Source organism: Adiantum capillus-veneris, chromosome 4, assembly GCF_014529385.1.
Source record: "Adiantum capillus-veneris isolate H3 chromosome 4, ASM1452938v2, whole genome shotgun sequence".
Classification (NCBI taxonomy): domain Eukaryota; kingdom Viridiplantae; phylum Streptophyta; class Polypodiopsida; order Polypodiales; family Pteridaceae; genus Adiantum; species Adiantum capillus-veneris.
In genome coordinates, this window is record NC_140934.1 from 161,832,142 (window position 1) to 161,845,373 (window position 13,232).

The 13,232-nt window shown below is 42.2% G+C and overlaps 1 pseudogene; it reads left to right on the top strand.

Annotated features, from left to right (window-relative positions):
• Positions 1-362: 362 nt before the first annotated feature.
• Positions 363-10,083, top strand: LOC147460265 (uncharacterized; annotated as a pseudogene).
• Positions 10,084-13,232: the final 3,149 nt, after the last annotated feature.

Genomic DNA, 13,232 nt, shown 5'->3' on the forward strand with positions numbered 1-13,232 from the left:
TGGAAAATGCCGCCACTTCAAGAATGCGATCATTTTTTGAACATTGTTTATGGGTAGAGGGTGATTGTGACTTCTGTTGCATGCCATTCTACACAACAAGAAGCTACCCACGTGCTACTCCATCTTCATACACCCTGCGTCAACAGAGAGGAGAAGAACTGCAGACGCCTACCCTCTATGTGCGACCTCAATCTTCACCGGGTACTGTAATCCCCCCACTCTCTCTCTCTCTCTCTCTCTCTCTCTCTTGTTGCAGTTGAGCAATGTGTTTGTTTGAGGACATTGTGAATCATGGATTGTGTTTTTTTGTTTGTATAGTGATATAAAGACTCCATTATGAAAGTGCACCATGGCAGCAACTGATGGTGGTTCAATTAGCATGCTTTCATCTAGTAGCAAGCCTAGGAGCTCCACAACATTGGGCATAAAGTCTAAAATTATCGGTGACAAAAGCATTGGTACATATCAACTCTATCTCTTCAATTGTAGAAATGTTCTTTTCAATGTTTATTTATGTTTTTCTACTATGTCAAATGTGGTTTGTAGCAAGATCTTCCTAGAGGATTCAATACCCCAAGAAAACTTAATTCTGCTACACACGAGAGGAGTTGCATGAGGAGTATGGCTTAAGCTTGGAGGGAAAGCTCTACCAGCACCTCGGTGAGGCTGATGTCACAGATCAGGATTGGTTGTCGGTCTTCATAAAGAAAAGGGAGAAGGGCTCTAAAATCTTTCTGCATATGATGCGACCTGTGTTTGTAGACGAATGCAGGTTACTGTTTCACAAAGTCTACCAAAGTATGCCAGCCAACAAAGAGATCACACACAAGTTTGCAATGTTTTTTGTGTACGAGCGATGCCCAGCTACTCGGCAAGATCCTCCAGGTTGAAAGGTTGCATGGGCTGCTTTTGGTGAACAGGTTTTGGACCATTGCAAGAAGCTTCCGGGTGGCATTAACAAGAAAGTAAAGATTTGGCTGGAGAATAATGAGGGGACATCACTTCAGCCCCTTCGTCTTGACAATGTCGGGGCAAGTCAGAAAAGTGGGCAAAATGCTCTCTTATCTGGCAGCACTTCTCTAGTTAGTGCCTCCTTCATAAGCCAGCAAGTAAAAGCACAAGTGGAGCAGATTTTGGATGCAAAAAGGGATGCATTAAAGGTTTTGAACACAACATTGGATAATGTGAGAGTAGAGCTACAAGACATGAACCAAAATATGTGGAAAATACAAGGGACATCTTCAACTGCGGCAGTGCTTCAGGGGCAATTGCAAGAGCTCCGGATATTGCAGTCCAGCATGAAGGGAGTTGTGATACTGACCCTAATTTTTTGGTGATTGAAGGCAAGATGGCTGCTCTAACTAGTGCACTCACAGCTCTTGGGGCCGATGCAAGCAGCTCGAAAATAAGAGATGAGGTGGATCGTCTCCACGTATGTGTCGACCAAGTCAAGGCAGGATTTTTGCTTATGTGGTAATGCCCTAGATACTTGACATGGTACTCTCTTCTATTTAGGTGGTTTTTTTTGCCATGCCAGTTATTTCTGTTTATGTGGTAATGCCCTAGGTACTTGACATGGTACTCTTTTCTATTTAGATGGTTGCTTTTGTCATGCCAATTATTTCTGTTATGGTGCTAAGTGCCCAACCTACCTGACATGGTAGTTTTTTCTATTATGGGATTCTATCATGGTAATAGTGCCCAAGGTACTTGGCATGGTAGTTTCTTTTAACATGGCTTTCTTTTTGTTACGGTGACATTGACCAAGTACTTTTCCATGGTGTTTTTTTTTGCTATGAGTGTTTGTTTTTTTCCATGGAAGTTTGTCTATTATTCAGGTACTTGTCATGGTAGTTTTTTTCTACCATGACAGGTGCAGGGGTCATGGCTATTTTTCTAGGTATCATGTAATGGCCAAAATGCCTTTCATGGTACTTCTTTTGATCATGGTGGTGTTTTTTTCATGGCAATATTTCTTGCTATGGTACTTTTCTTTTGCTATGGTTGTAGTGCTCAAGGAATTTTTCTACTATCCATGGTATATGTCATTACCTTAGAGGTTTTTTGGAAATCCATCTCTGTTATGGTGGCAGTGCCCAAGGTACTTTTTCATGGTTTTTTCTGCTATGGTTGATTGTTTCTTTAAGGAATTTTGTTTGCTATGGTGGTTGTGCCCAAGGTACTTGTAAAGGTAGTTTTTTCTACCAAGGTGGTTGTACGGTCATTGCTAATTAGTGTGTAGTGTCCAAGAAACCTGTCATTGTACTTTGTTTTTTTGTCATGGTGGTTTTTTTATCATGACAGTCTTTCCTATTATGGTAATATCTTTTGCTTTGATGTTTTTAATGGAATGGCAGTTTTCTATTATGGTGGTAGTGTCCAAGGTACTTTTCTACCTGCCATGGTATTTTTAATTGCCTTGGTGGTTTTTTGGAGTGTCCAAAGTACTTTTTTATGGTAGTTTTTTATGTTAAAGGTACTTGTCATGGTACTTTGGGCTGTAATGGTGCTTCTCATATCTAATCCCTATGGGCCGCTTTTGTTCTTCATTCGTCATGCAAAAAGAAGTGACTGACTTGGAAGCATCAGCGAGTACGTGTGTGCAACATATCAACTTTTGTGAGAGCATGTTGGAGCAGGTGAAGGCTTGTGACACAATGTTACTGCTTCCGACAGCTAGCCAGCACTTGAGCCACTTGCAAGCTACATTCTCTATTCCAGGACTATGTGTTGCATGTGGTCTTGCATTTATGGCTTCCCATGTGGTTTGTGTATACACGCTAGCATGTGGTCATGCATACCATGCTCTGTGTTTTGCTATCTGGCTTGGATCAGAGACGGTATGTGCGGATGCCTCTTGCAAGAGTAGTATTCCAAATTCACTTAAATCAATGCTCCTGCATACATGTTGGTTGCTGCTGCTCCCAATCTCATATAAATCCAAGAACTGTTCAGGTTGCCTTCAAGTATTTGCTGATTGCACAAGCCTGAAATTCACTGATGTGCTTGCAGGTTCTAGCCATATTCCTTGTGTGGCGCTGATACATGATGACGTGCCAAAGGTTGGGCTACAAACTACTCCTGAAGCCCATAGTGTGTACTCCAGTGAGGGCACTCCAGCTGTAAAGGTAGACCCCCCTGCAAGCACATCAACAGTTGAGCCACAACCAAGCGAAAGTAGTCCAAAGGAAGATGCAACGGTTGACGATGCAGAGGCAATAGCGCAATAGGGAGTGGATGCAATGCAATGCATGGTAGCTGGTGATGAGAATCCAGATTCTTCCATCTTTCTGAGTGACATGGTGAAGGTGTCAAAGAAGCGCAAGAAAAACGGTGATGGTAAGTGGTAATGGTATTGGACTTGTCAACTTCTATGCAATGTCTGCATAAGGCTGATGTGTTGTTTTATGACATAGGTGGACCTTCCAAAAAGAATAGACCTTCGGAGTCCACACGTTCAAAGCAGCATGCTCATCATGCAGATGGAGATATGGGAGAGAGGGAAGCACCCATATCACCTCCTGCCATGAAGAAGACTCCTAGAAAGAGTACTCCCCTCTGCAATCCTTCTAATGTTTCACACCCCCCCCAAGCCTCGAGTTTGCAAGAAATTGTGGCTCTCCAATTGTAATACAAGAATCTGTGATTCTTGATTTTGAATGCAAAAGAAACTTTTTTGTCGGCCTCTATGTTTTTGTTGCTTTTATGTTTCATAAGCGCAGTGTCTATGTTTTGTCAGCCTCTATGTTTTTGTCGCATTTATGTCAAATATTGCCTTGTGTTTATTTTTCAATGTTGAATGCTGTCTTTTACAGAGCGTCCAAAGGAAAAGGGGACCCTCAAGCTGCCCGTAGAGGAAATCATCATCATCAGAGATCCCCCAAAGTACATTCCCTCAACTATCTCCTCCTTGCCATATGATGATCCAACTCGATCAACCCTCATATTATATCTTAATGGTGTACTTTGTCTTACATGTACACCTAATAAGTATGACCCTTCATTTGTCCCCGATATTGAAGCTACATCATTTGTCAAGCATGAGGAGGTGGATGGCAGGTATCTGTTTGTTCCGAAAGATGCAGAGGATTTTATTGCATGGGCTGTGACACGGGCAAATGTCCACATATAGAGCAGTGCAATTCTTAGTAGAGTGGGCTCACGGATTCGAAGATGTTTTCCCCAGGTTCACAGTTATATTAGTGGATGGGCTGGACAGCAGTTATGTGATGTGGGCAGTTACTGTTTTGGTGGTGGAAGACCAGCATTTTTCAAGGTATTGCTGAATTTTTTGGCGAAGTTGCAGCGGTATGATACCCGCAATGTCCTTTTAATTGACAATAGTTCCTATAAATGTCATTATAATCCCTGCGGTACTTACATCATAGTGCCTGGTATTGAGCACCTCTCCACCCAATACTTGTCAAAAGATCTAAAGGCTTGGCTAGAAGGGTGGCAGCATGCTACAGATCGCCGTGCCTTGGCGGACACATTCAGCAAATCAAAACCTATTGATGACGACAAGTATGTATTCACAGCAATTGCAAAAGGGTTTGAAAATACATCGTATGATGCGTACTTATGTGGGCCACAGCTCATGTCCAGAGAGTGCAAGCGACGATGACGTCCCTTGCTTTTTTTAGGATGACAGATCCTTTATGTACCTTTTGTAACTAATTTAAACCCGTGCCAGAACCTTGTATATTTATATGCTACTTTCCATGTGGAAACCAAATTTTTGGCTTCATTTTGATTGCCATTGTAACTCATGTAATGACTTGATGTCAAATTGATGAAGATGTAATATATTCCAACTGGTTGGATGCGTTGTCTTTGTGTCCCAACATTGAAGTGTTATTTTTTTATTCAAGTAGTTTAAGACTGTTTAAGTGTCCAAGATTTGAAGTATTATTTTTTTGATTCCGTTATTGTTTCCCAATTTAAGACAGTTACAATGTAATGTATTTTGGGTTGGCATACCAAAACTTAATAGATTGTTATGTACAAAAACCACCCGAGGACTACCTATAAGGTACTTTGGGCTAGCATACAACGACTTTTACAAGTCCTTGTTTCCTACTGTTAGAAAATAAGACGTAGCTAAATAGATTTTTGAGTAGATTACTTAATGGAGAGAGATAGATTTCACACACAAGAGATTATAGAGTAGAGATAGAGAGAGAGAGAGAGTACACACGATACACGTGGTTCACCCAATGTGGGCTATGTCCACGGGAAAGCAGACACTCAATGGCTTTAGCACTTCAAAAGAAGAAGTGGTTTACAAAGGAGTAAAACCCTTAATAGAGCTCCCGCCTTGCTTCACTCTCACCACCTCACACTCACCTTGTTGCATCAACTTCACACTATGAAATGTGTGTAGAAATGGCCTCCTTTTATAGGCCAAAAGGGCTGCCCTCTCTTATGAGAGACAGCCATGTGTAGCCGCCCTTGTGCGAATAAGTCCAAATCGGACCCTCCAATCCGCCCATGTGTGGCCGCCCTTGAGAAGACAAGTCCGCTTTTGAATTCGGCCACCGGCCATTGACTTTGCCCACCGGCCACCGGCCATTGACTTCCGACCACCGACCACCGGCCATCGGCCATTGACTACCGGCCACCGGCCAACCGACCGGCTGTTTTCCAACCACTTTTCGGCCGCCGTCCGGCCATAATATTCCGGCGAAAAAAAAAGTCTCGGGGGCCTTTAAAGTTGCCACTGATTCTTGTTCGTGAAAATTTTGGTTTCCGATGAGTGATTTTCCTTCACGCACGATGGCTTCTCCTCATAATGGGGGCCTTACAAATGTGCGCTTTTACCACAAAAAATTACAAGGGTAAATCAGGCTCCATACTTAACACCTACATAGTTTAAGACAGTTTCCACATGTGAACTACTTGTAAGGTATTTTTGGTTATCAGAGCTGTAAAGAACCTATAAGGTACTTTGGGATGGCATACAAAAAGTTTTACAAGTGCTTGTTACTTACATATCTTAACATACAGAAACCACTCGAGGACTACCTTAAAGGTACTTTGGGCCGGTAGATAAACTTTTAGAAGTGCTTGTTTCCTGTATATTTTAATAGAAGTGCTTGTAAACTACCTATAAGGTACTTAAGGTTGGCAGACCGGTACTTTGTGTTCCAAAATTGAAATGCTATTTTTGTTCCTCAAGTAGACAAAAGCGTTTACAAGTGCTTGTTTGGACTGGCCTGCAAGAGGTTTTGAAACCTATGATAGGCTCCTACAAAAACCACTTATGGAATAGCTGCATGGTACTTTGAAGCTAATTACCGGTACTTCTACAAGTTACTTGGGCAGCAACCTATATCATTATTGGTATACTGTTATACACATTTTCGTATACTTCTGCAGCGAGTTTGAACTTATGTGGCTCTCCTTCTAAGGGTTCCAAGGGTATCTTAATCGATCTAACCAAGTGTGATGCAAGAAGCACTTTTGGTTGACTAGCAGGCATGTAATAGATATGCTCGGCACCTTCCACTAGCTCGTAATAGTACCCCTCAACCAAATAGCTCCCTACAGAAAGTATGTTTCCCCAGGAATCACTCAAGGCTCTTGCTGTTTTGTATTTTTCCTGTGAGCACCTCAAATGGTAGAAGTCAGCTCCATTTTCATTGGCATTGGTGGCAAAGGCATCACCGATGCATAGAGCATCACTAATTGCGTCATGGTGCCCACCATACATTGGGAGATCTGATCCTTCATCATCGCTAAAATATTCACTTTCTACATTGTCATCATCCAATGCCTCAAGGGTTAGACACTCCGAGTTCTCAACATGTGTGTTGTTCAAGCATCACCTCCAACGCTGGGACATACAAAATTCACAAAAACAAGAGAGAACTTTGCAACGGAGTGCACACTTGTCACTCTTGGAGTATCCATTGACACAGTGTATTGATCATGAGCCTTCAACTCGCTTGCAATTCCACTTCTTCTCCCTTGGCACCTCAGTTGCTCGGACCTCCCAGAAAATACAATTCACCCCTGTGTGACCACTTTCATCATTAAATTTATGCTTTAAGAAGCCAACAACGTCCTTGGCACACTTCATGTGCCATGCATCAGCCTTTAACTGCTCATGTGTTAAAGGCCTCTTAACAACTACCCCTACCCCATCATGCTCCCCTTTGCCGTGGCCTGAGGCAAAGAAACTCCACAACATTTCAATGCCAGTCAAACCATAGTACCTAAAACAATGACCCACCTTCAATGCTGGGTAGAAACAAATTTCTGGAAACTTTTCATCAGAGGTAGAATAAAACCTGACGTACCTTGACACGAAGAAGAACGGTCGAGATGACTTGAATTGAGCAGCACATCCATCTGAACACACCCAGTGCCGCTTCAAGAAGTTGAATCCCTGATTTTGAAGCCAAACTCTATGCAATTGCAAGCAATGTTGCACAAAGAGCGTGTCATGATCTTTGTCATCAGAAATGTAAAAATGTGTATATTTTAACACCTGATCTTTCTCGTCTCGAATGTATGTAATGTGCACCAAGATGGTGACTTGTGAAGAGTACCAATGCATTGACTGGATTTCATTTTGCTCCTTAAATGAGTAATTTTTTGCAAAGTCAATAACAAAGACCACTACATCTCTAGGAAACCTATGAATGCAATCTTTGAACTGCTGAGATTGCCACTGGCCAATAAAATTGTGTCGGATGTAAGTGGTCAAATGCTTTTGAAGAAAAGTTGTGAAATCCTTGCATCCCATTTCCTTCACCAGAAGATCCTTGCGCTTCTTGCCTTGAGAATGGGTTGAGGCAACGTCTTCAAACACCTTAAGAGAAATTTGTGCTGCACTTTCAAGTGTTTCGTTTGGACAAAGCATTAATCTCTTCGACCCACATTGAGGACATTCTCCCTTCAAGCAAGGCAGCTTATGAAATGCGGAGTCCATTGGTTTTTCACATAAAACACTTTCAATCAATGTGCTTACACTAGTGTATGTGTACACGGCAGCTTCACTCTTACTTGGAGCCTCTTTTGGCAAGCATATAGCACACATGCAGCCACACCCATCGCCGTGCATGCCTGTCTTACTGTGTCTCATGTGGTTGAATGCTTCCTTGAGATATATCATCTGAATATGAGCAATACAGCAGCACGTGTAACGGTCCTTCGACTTACGAACAAACCAAGGTTTCAATCCCTCAAAACATCTAAGTGAGATCTTGATGTGTGGATATTGCGTCTGGAACCTCCTGTAAAGCTCACCCTGTGCAAGAAAAAATTAAACCCATCAGAGGCTCAAACTTTTTTCAAAGTAAAAGCTTTGTGAGGTATTCAATGATTTTTTCTACCTCCAAAGTACCTAGAGCACCTCTTTACTATCATGGTACTTCCATGACTACCTTTGAAAAGAACTCTATGGTACTTTCAAGACTACCATTGTGAGGTATTCTAGACTCTTTCAAAGATCCAGAGTACCTAAAGAGCCTCTTTACTGTCATGGTCTTCAGTGACTACCTTTGAAAGGAACTCTATGAACTTTTTCTACCTCCAAAGTACCTAGAGAACCCATTTAGACTCGCATGGTACTTTCAAGACTACCTTTGCGAGGTATTCTAGACTCTTTCAAAGATCCAGAGTAACTAAAGAGCCTTTATACTATCATGGTACTTCCATGACTACCTTTGAAAGGAACTATGTGACTTTTCTCTGCCTCCAAAGTTCCTAGAGAACCTCTTCACTCTCATGGTAAATAACTACCTTTGAAAAAAACTCTATGGTAATTTCAAGACTACCTTTGCGAGGTATTTGAGACTCTTTCAAAGGTCCAAAGTACCTAAAGAGCCTTTTTACTGTCATGGTAATTCCATGACTACCTTTGAAAGGAACTCTATGAACTTTTTCTACCTCCAAAGTACCTAGAGAACCCATTTAGACTCGCATGGTACTTTCAAGACTACCTTTGCGAGGTATTCTAGACTCTTTCAAAGATTTAGAGTACCTAAAGATCCTTTTGTACTATCATGGTACTTCCATGAATACCTTTGAAAGGAACTCTATGACTTTTCTCTACATCCAAAGTTCATACCTATGAAACTTTAGGAGCATACCTGTGAATCATTAAGCAAATGTATTGGATGCTTTATGTAAGATTTTCTACCCAATCGTTTTTGACACACATCTTTTTTATTTGGCGACACTCTTGTCTCTGTCTGCCAAAAGGAAAAAACAAGGTCTTTTCTCGCTTGTGTGATGGTGGAACTTTGAGGTAGTTGATGACCACATAATTGCTAAGGAAATGCGCTAACTTGAGCTTGTTTTAACCACAAATTGGCTGCTGCAAAGTTTCACCGATGCACTCTAGTAAATCTGGCCATCTTGGAGTTGCTAATAGACCTTGATGGATCTCCTTCACTATTCACCAACATCATGCAGACAACTCTTTTAATCTTCAGCTCCTCTTCAGACATAGATGCTGTAATTGTGCCTCGAATATTGGATAGTATTGACTTCTCAGATGCATGATGCAAACGTCTAAAAGTTGGAAGTCCTAGAAGACATTGAAAGGCGGTTTTCTTAGCATTGCAAGTCATGCCTTTTGTTGCTTCCTGCCAGCATTTTGAGATTTTCATGCAAACGTGATTCACATCTTCTGTTGACCTTGAACCTGATGCATCACTTTCTCGTTGTCTCCTACGGCTCTCTCTTTTCATCATAGACTAACATTCTCGCATCTGATGGTTACCTTCATGGAAAATTGTGACTGAGTCATCCCTGTGGTAATTGTGACTCATGTCATCATGAAGTGAATTGTATTGCGCATGTGCTACTGGAAGTACTCAGAGCCCTGCAGTGTACTTGGAGATGGCTTGTCGTGCACAATCCTCTCTTCAAAACATCCCACACCACAAGCAATGGCCAACCATCCAACATGGCAATTGTGTGGAGGTTGTTGCTGGTGAGGAACGTGCTCTCCCAAACTGTTGAAATCGACATTCCACAAAAGGTGACAATCGAGTGGAGGCTTCTGCTTGGACACAACCTGTTGGCCAATCTCCTGCTGCAACATCTCCATCCCGATCTCCTGGACCATAGTCTCCACACCTTATGACAATTCTCCACAAGGTCCCTCTACAAGTTCCTGCTGCAATTTTCCTTCTTCTTAAGAGAGAGAGAGAGAGAGAGAGAGAGAGAGAGAGAGAGAGAGAGAGAGAGAGAGAGAGAGAGAGAGAGAGAGAGAGCACATAGACTGTAGACACACACACACACACACACACACAGATAGGGAGCTCGTAGACTGCTAAAGGGGTAGGTAGAGACTCTTGCATTCGACTAAATCAAGAACCGTTAAAGTGGTTGGCACAACGCCTTTAGAAATATTAAATATTTATCTTTTGGCCTTTGAAAACTGCCAACAAAACACCATCCAAGAGTGCCTCGCAAGAGGTGTCAAGGACACTACTTTTTGCACCACCAACCCATGCTTTCAGCCGGGCACAAGTATCTTTGTTCGCCAAGTGAAGAATCCAGTGTAGAAAGCTTCCTCAAATGCTAACATATTATGGGATGGTAAGAACATACACCGGGCATAGAATCCATAAAGGACCTCTTTGGAAGGTTGACCACTGAGATCATAGCGTAAGCCCTTGTTTCCCTCGAGGAATGACATCCACGGGGCGCCTTCTTGCTCTGGCTCATGAAATACTTCAATACAAGTGAACAACATTTGGCATATCTTACATAACATTGCATAGGAGAGATTTGGTAGACTCTTGAAGAAACACATGGCGCCCATTAGGGTTTTCACCATGTATTCCTCTGTGGCTTGTCCTTTCTCTGGAGCTGGAAGTCTTGGGTAGTTCATCCAGGTTGGCCGCTTCTTTGTCAGTGCCTCATGCTCTTGCCATGTCCTTACTCTAGGTACAAGACAAAAAGTGGGATCTCTTTGCAGGGCTGCAGGTGCTCTTGTGAACATAATCAAATACCTCGGATTCTTGTTCATTCTTGTTCAACCAGCTCAACCTCCACTTTGGGTGGTCTTTATCTGCGCCATCTTCTTGCATGTCTTTGTAGAGCCTCGCTTTTACCTGTAATAATTCCACTTTTATGAGAAAGTATAGCAGGGATTACTGATGCCATTGCACATTGATCTGATTGGGAGTGAGTTGAGTGACGTTGACAGAGTGAAGAACTCTCAACTCCCAATCCATCACGGCCTTCCACTGCTCATCCACCTCTTGTATGATCTTTTCTTTCAGTGCGTCCACTTCAGCTTTTGATAGTTGGACCATAGGCACTGTGTCTGTATCTATAATGTTGATTTGAAAATCATCTTCACCACTCAGCTCTGTTGTGGACGAGGAATCCCAAACTCCGCGCAAACTTTTTCGAGCGATGATGAAATCGAGCGAGTTAATGAGAGGAACTTTATCAAAACACACATAGCCAAGAGTTCTTGTAAGCCACCCATTTCTTCACTCAAGAGAGTAAATAAATTGGCCCTAGACCTCCTAAAGATGGTGGTTAAATTTAAGAATGGCTATGCTAAGCAAGATGTATGTGCTAGCAAGCTTGACATTGGATAACTTTTGAGCTTGTTTTTTCTTGTGTTTTTTTCTATCGAGTAAAAGAAACCTCGTAGCTTTTCTATTGCCCAAAGGAACTTTGTAAACTTGTAAAGATCAATTTTCCCAAACATTGGTCTTACATTGCTAACATGCTGTCTGCATCCCTTCCTATGCATTAGCGCTCGACCTTGCAGGAAGCCCTTGCCCCCCCCCCCCCCCCCCCCCCCCCCCCCCCTCTCCACTGTATTGGCGTACTTTTTAACTATTTGCTTGATTATAGTAGGCCCTAGTATTTTTCAACTCTGTGCTCATGGAGAAACCTTAGTAGTTGACCATCGTGAATATTTTAGGGTGTTGTATATTGAAATTGTCACCAATTTTGTCCTATTTGTTGACCAATATGAGTATCCTCACTGAGTTTTATTTAGCTTTTATGAGGAATCTGCATAGATCCCAAAAGACAAATTAATCATCAAATGGAAAAGAAGTTTGCGTTGCCTCCACTACTTCATGTTTGTCTGACTACCTCTCTCTCCCTCTCTCTCTCTCTCTCTCTCTCTCTCTCTCTCTCTCTCTCTCTCTCTCTCTCTCTCTCTCTCTCTCTTGCTCTCGTGGTGTTATCTTGAAAATTGAGAAGTTGACATGCGCAGAAGCTGTAGGATCTTTTTGGTAGATGCAATTTTTAGGCCTTTTGTAGATGGTGTTGATGATTAAGAGGGAAGGTGCCTTTGTTTGTGCTTAAGAGGGAGGAAGAAATAAAGAGGAATAAATCAAACTAGAGTTTGAAAAAAATAACCCATAATATCTTTATCCTCAAACTAGAACTAGTGAATTGAAATGCTCTGTCCTCCAACCCCCTCACAAAACTAGTAGATCTTGATCGTGCCTCTCTTTATCTCCCTATCCACATATGCATCTAACGAACAACAACATGTGATCCTAGTGACAATTCTACATCCATATAAATCAAGGTGATGATGAAGCCACCTGTAGAGAGCTAAAGAATGTGACTCTTGTACCGTTGTGCCAGTGGAAAAAGGGAGCCATTCTCTCTCTCTCTCTCTCTCTCTCTCTCTCTCTCTCTCTCTCTCTCTCTCTCTCTCTCTCTCTCTCTCGGGAGAAAGGGCTACCAATGCTGATGGGGTGGACTGCCTTAGGTGGACTACCAAATGCATAAGTGAGTAGGGTAGGCTTTTGTTTTTGAAAACTCTTTGGAAGTTTTTTTTTTGGTTGAAAAAGCCTATTCAAGTATGTGGTTCTAATTTTGGACTCGCTAGTTTAGTAAGAATCAACGGAGATTTGGCTTTAATTTAAAAGGAAAGTGTCATTGGAGAGTAAAGTGACTTGCCAGATGTCGCATGATGCAAGGGAGAGAAGTCGGGGTGGCGATCGACAAGGATTGTGGGTTGGGGGGTAGGGGGATCATCAAGCATGCGAGCACTACGCAATCAGAAAATACTTTTTTTCTTGCTTCTGTGTCGCCTCTATGACAACAGACACTTTCTAGTAGAGCGGTTTTGGGGAGTTGATGCGATTGGATCTTGCAGGTTTGAGGTTCAACCTCAATGAAGAGGGGTTTTGAGGAAAGTGTGTTGTCCTTCTTGAATGAAGAGTGCAGGCACAATCTCGTGAGATTCGAGCTAATGTAGCAAGTATGTGCCTACATTTTTACAAAAA